This window comes from Lineus longissimus, chromosome 1 (genome assembly GCF_910592395.1).
Source record: "Lineus longissimus chromosome 1, tnLinLong1.2, whole genome shotgun sequence".
Classification (NCBI taxonomy): domain Eukaryota; kingdom Metazoa; phylum Nemertea; class Pilidiophora; order Heteronemertea; family Lineidae; genus Lineus; species Lineus longissimus.
In genome coordinates this window covers 26,812,275-26,818,146 of record NC_088308.1, presented here as the reverse complement: position 1 = coordinate 26,818,146, position 5,872 = coordinate 26,812,275, and the positions used below count along the sequence as shown (strand labels likewise).

The 5,872-nt window shown below is 39.2% G+C and overlaps 1 long non-coding RNA gene across 1 annotated transcript; it reads left to right on the top strand.

The window, feature by feature from the left end:
* The first annotated feature begins 1,212 nt into the window (after nucleotides 1–1,212).
* Nucleotides 1,213–4,703, top strand: LOC135482552 (uncharacterized). Its single transcript, XR_010446234.1, has 3 exons — nucleotides 1,213–1,359; nucleotides 3,546–3,615; nucleotides 4,121–4,703. It is a non-coding gene; the product is annotated as an uncharacterized LOC135482552 (long non-coding RNA).
* Nucleotides 4,704–5,872: the final 1,169 nt, after the last annotated feature.

The window sequence follows — 5,872 nt, the reverse complement described above, 5'->3', positions numbered from 1 at the left end:
TGCATTAGTGGATCTGTCTCGGTCCACCTTATCTAACGATTAAATGTTCCTATGTGAAACTTCTCTATTTGTAGCTTTATCCAGATATAGCCTGGGCGTGTCGCTTTGAGTTTCATCTTCAATCGATTTTATTGGTAGCCTGGTGGCGTAATGTTATCCATCGTGATAACACGCTAGATCAACGCATATGGCTAGCACATGCATTGAGCGCAACTTTGAAATGCTATTTCTTGAAGTGAGGGCTGTTAAAGGCGCATTGGAAAATAATTGGATGGCATTGGAAAATCAAAGGTATGCTTTTTTAAAGACTTGATACTACACAGTGAATAGATTAAGAAAACAAATAGCATGAAAGGGTGTAACATGTGTCTAATAAAGTTGGATGTCCGTTCACAACTACTATATGACAAATGCTACTCAGGAACGAATACCCAAGATGAAGGATGTCAGTTCACAAACATTATTTTAGGTCTTCTTAATGTTGCACGGGTTTGATGCTTTGATCATGCCTTCTCTTGGCTGAGTAGCCGGTGGCAGTGCCATCGATTGATGACCGACAGACTGAAATTTTTTTCGTTTCTCAATATATTTACTTTGTGCTATTTCGTGAAGGAAGTGAAGAAAAGCTTACAATTCGTTAATAATTCTATAGTCTATAGGTGTATGGATTCTTCTCGTGAGTGTAGCAGTAACGGCGTCAGGAATGACCCTTCCTTAACAAGCATGAATGGAGCCTGGCAGGAGATAGGCTCGCGCCGAGTGTGAGGTTCTAACACTCCCAGCAGAGATTCCGAGCAAGTACACTACAGGCTCCGCGCACAAAAGAGGAATCGTCACAAAATACAAAGCAGCCGGTTGCGATATCGTGTTGGGGTAGTTCACCCTTTCTACCAACTACAGCTGTGACACAGGCCGTACGAAATGACTTACTTTTTAGACAATTGCAGTTATCGGCGACCATTGTTCACTGTATCGGTCGCGCATGAAATATGATATGTCCCGTAAGTTGTTTTTTTTACATGAGCAGCTCTAATGGTTTAATTTTCTATATCTAGTTCTGTAACTGTCAAATACACCTGTTGCATGTTATAGCTTCCACGCCTCGCAACTGCTATTACAATTGTCTCATGACTAGTACGAATGTTTCTAAAACAAAGGCATGTTCACGCGAAAACCACCGTATTATTTCTAGGTGCACCATCTGGATGAAAGGTGTTGGTACAATTGGTTATAAATATTCACGTATTTCCTTACTTGAACTCACAAGTTGCCGAGGCGGAAGGTACAAACATCGCATTCTGTTCATAATGAAGTTTTCCGTTCAATTTCTTTGCCTTTTGGCAGTCGTTGCAGTCTTGGGTTGGTAAATTTCTAAGTTTCTTTTTCTTTTTCTTCAATTCCGATTTCAGATACTTTATGAAATATAAATTTTGAGCGTGCCTAACTTGTGGTAACTTTATATTTCAAACTGTACATGTATACCATGGCTGGCCTATCAGTTATAAAATCTTTATTTTTAGCTTCCCTGACTTGTGGTAATTCTATATCTTAAAATACATACCGGGAAGTCCAATGAAAATAAGTACACGTACACTGCTAATATATGGATTACATGTATGTAAAATAGTATCAGCAGTACCTATTTTATTGCAGGTACTTTATTATATAGATAAATGCTATATGCACATATTGTCAGAGTTGAGGCCACTGACTGTTTCCCAACTGTGCAGAATTTCGAAAGCTATGAGAACCGAAAAGACATGGAAAGTCCTGGACAGTTGAAATATAGCAATTGTCTGTCAAACTTTTGTTTTTTGTTTATGTTTTATGCCGTGGAATGAGGCTTGTGGTCTTTTTTTTTTAATTCTCAGCTATCCCAGATTCAAACCAAAAACTGTACTTTCGGACCAAATGCCACTATAGTATATCAGTCATTGTTTAATTCCCGCTAAATATATCATGCGAGACAAGAGAGTTAGAAAATTGGGACGTGTAATCGTCATCATCATCATCATCACCATTTTTTTGTCCTCTGTGGCTAGGGCTCCTTATGTCCGAAACCGTTGGCGGTTTCACTTAATTCGATGCAAGTTGACGTACACAAAAGCTTGGCGGAGTATTTGGGCGAAAGCGGTAAAAAAATATATTGCTAGTAAATAAATGTTACTTTTACAGCCCAAAATAACCAGAAATCATGAAAGACTCAAACCAGAACGAACTACAGTCATTTGTGATTTGGACTGGAACTCCACGCTCTCACGTGACCACCTCGCTTTCAGGATGAAACCGATGCCTCGGACATCCTCCAAATTGACTGTATCTATTCCTCATTTTATGTCAATCTTCTGAGTACTTTCCGGTACTTTCCAATTTTTAGCTATTTGGATACTACAGACTACTATTAGGGAACGCAATAATACAATATGACGAGAAGTTTCTCTGTGTTCCCCATTAAAGAGTGATTGTCTCTCTAGCTCTCCTTTGAACGGCGGGCAGAAAATGCATGCTGCATACCGTCTGCAGACTGGGGGTTTTCTCATGAGTCAATAGAATCTAAGGTTTGGAATTAGGGGACCATATCAGTAGTTGCTTTGCGCCAACTTTTTTTCAAAGTTTGTTTTCTTATATTTGAATTACCTGTGAATCATCTTGCAGGAAGATTTTTTTTGGGTGTGCATGACAGATGACGTACTTAATACAGAACATGTATATTGTATCGGCCTGTTGTGCCTCGTGCGCCTGGTTGATTGGCCGGCAAGGTTGGGTTCGTTTCAAAGGCAGCATTTCATGATAAAAAGTGCTGAATGACATGGGTAAATATAATTAAAGATAACAGAATGAAGAAACCCAGGGAACAGAAAACCATTGTATATCAAACACCCACCTTGACAGTTCTCCTCCGTCTCTTGATGTTAAGTGAAAATACCGGCCTCTTTGACGTACATTCTAAACAGGTGTTGTTAGGCCAAATAAAAAATGTTTTCAGGCGTTTATTACTACAGTCCTGGTCACAAGATACATCCTAGCTGATTAGCATCATGTAGGCCCTACGTGCTAAATCCGTGCGAGTCACACATACATGTAGCGTGCCAGTGGATGCACTTGGTTCACAGTTGAAGGAATTTAGGCCTACACCCCAACTCGTGGTGTATCGCAAAGCCTGTTTGCACAACGGCCTAGATAATCTTTGTTCTACCGTTTGGCATATACCTGAAATGGCCTCTTATTTTTTAGTGTGAAAATCACATGGCAACTGTTCAGATGGTCCCCTAATTCCAGATCTTAATTTTAATACAGAAGTTGGCTGAAAGCAACTGCTGATATGGTCCCCTAATTCCAGACCTTAGATTCTATTGACTCATGAGAAAACCCCCAGTCTGCAGACGGTATGCAGCATGCATTTTCTGCCCGCCGCTCCTTTGAATGGAACCAATGAGATGTTGGGATTTTCAAGTATGCATCTCTAATCTCTACTTGGGAATATGTACAACAGCGTTCCAGTAAAAGGTTTATTCCATAAAAATACCTTTTTATTCATCTTTTAGGATGCCTAGCCGATGTTGAGGCTATATGCGAGAGAGAGGCAGATCCAGTGACTAACGAACCGGCCAAAGTGTAAGCATAGGCATACCGCACATCCATTTTTGACTGTAAGGAAATTAGGAAATTCTGTTATGTGAGCCAGATTATCATTTGGAAGTATTGAAAGCGACGTGAGGCCCGTACCCTTATTTTAATTTTCATGTGTATACGTGATACTGTTTCGAAAGTTGTCCCAAGGTATCTCAGATGAAGTCCTTGGCCGACAGTGAGTGGTGGTATGTATTTATAGACGAAATTCCATTGCCAATTATCCTACTTTCAGGTCAAAATACTGGGCCTGGTTGTTAAAAACGAGTTTTGTCACTAACGTTGGCGTTAACTTTTAGACTTAACGCCGAGTTAAGTTAACGCCAGCGTTAGTGACAAAACTTGTTTTGAACAACGGGCCCTGATCAAAATTTTATATCATCAAAACCCATTAAAGAGGCACAGTGATTATTATTGTCGCAACTCCGCTCCCTAGTGGTTATTGGTGATTAGAGATTGAAGTGATCATTATTTGTTCCTTTTTTTGCAGCTGCGCAGCAAGGAATTTTGAGAGACCTCACCGTTGTGAATTGGTGAAGCTTGCAGATAAGAATTGTTACTATGGGGATCGTACGGATTTGTCCAAACCATACCCTTTTTGCTGTCCCTCGTTTGGTAACATCTGCGAGGGCGATCATGGCTATGATTCAGGCAAGGTTAGACATTTCGACCAGAGGATCATGGATTGGTGTAATACTAATAGTAAATAGAGCTTTAGTAGAGGTCTTGTCCAGTTCAGAAACTTTGATGAATTTCGTTTAAACACTTGGACATTTTGCGCAGTAAGTTGTAAAAGTATATAATTTGACTAATAATGCACCGAAAAATTAATCTCGTAGTCATTATAAAATGACACCGATACACGACCAGTGATATACTTACGTGTATGGCAGAATCTCGAAACAATCTTACTAAAAAACATTTATGATCATCTTATATACTTAAACTTGAACTTGTTTTGTCTTTTGAAAAATTTAGAATAAATTCTCAATAAGCAGAGTTTCTAGGTATCTATCGAACGAACATTTTGTCATTACAAATTTGAAATAAACTGGATGTAAGTGAGTAGAAAATGAATTTTTTGTATATTTCTTTCAACCGAGACTGAGTTGACTAGTTACTTTGTTTTAACAGTCCTACTATTGAGTGAAGACATATTCCTCTGTCAAATTAGAAAACAGGCATTTACGCTTTCTCCTTCATTTACCATTGATTTAACGCGAGATTTGACGTTACATTAGCCTTGTCACCACGCAATACAACATCAAACAAATGCTTATGAAAGGCAATTGTCGTCTCAACCCATACGTCTGACCTTTTCTGATGACAGCAGTAAGCCATTTTTTTAAGTTGATGTGGGACTAAAGTTGGAGTGAACCTACTTTGTCATTCCAGTTCAAATAGTAGGGTATAGCTTAGCTGACATGGGTTACGGCCAGACAACAATAGATGGCGATACGCTCCGAAGCTGAGGCTAGCCGGCTACATGATAGTCTTCTAAATGACCGTATTCTGCTGACTTTGTCTATCGGTATATAGGGGATTGCAGCATGGTTGCGAAATATTCACTAGTCTTGGACTTATATTGAATGTATCATATATACTGAAGTAAAAGAACGAGCTCTGTTTATATTAGAAGACAGTCTTGTTCGTCATTACTATAGGGAGGGCCCAGGCAAAGACGAACAGTGTTCATTCGGGGGTTTTCTTGACAGTTAAATTTCGATATGCTCCATAAATGTGCATTGACCATTACTGGTATCAACGTATCGGCGTGTGAAATGCTGTTTACTTTGATCTATCGGTAAGCAATTAGTGATATGTAGTTCTCATCAATCAATTCAGTCGAGGTCAGTTGATTGTTAGCCATAGCAAGAGGACAAGATTAATTTGCTGCCAAATGTAATGATAATGTACTGTATGTTGTATCCGATAACTAACGATATTACCAGCATCTTGTAGAATATATATGTGTATGTTCAGGTATACGAATTGAATAAGATCTTGACTAAGAATCTTTACCTTGGTTTTCAATCGGCGACACGAAAACCTCCATTCGAAACAGGTCGTCAATCTGCCGAAGTTACAGACTTAGTTGGGGTGCAAATATCCTTAGGGCTCTTGAGCAGAAAATTTTAGGATGAAAAGTACTCGACTACATACACATCTTGTTGTCAAAATGAATATACTAGCCACACCACTTGCTGCGCATAGTAATGGGTTCCTAGTAGTTATATCGAGT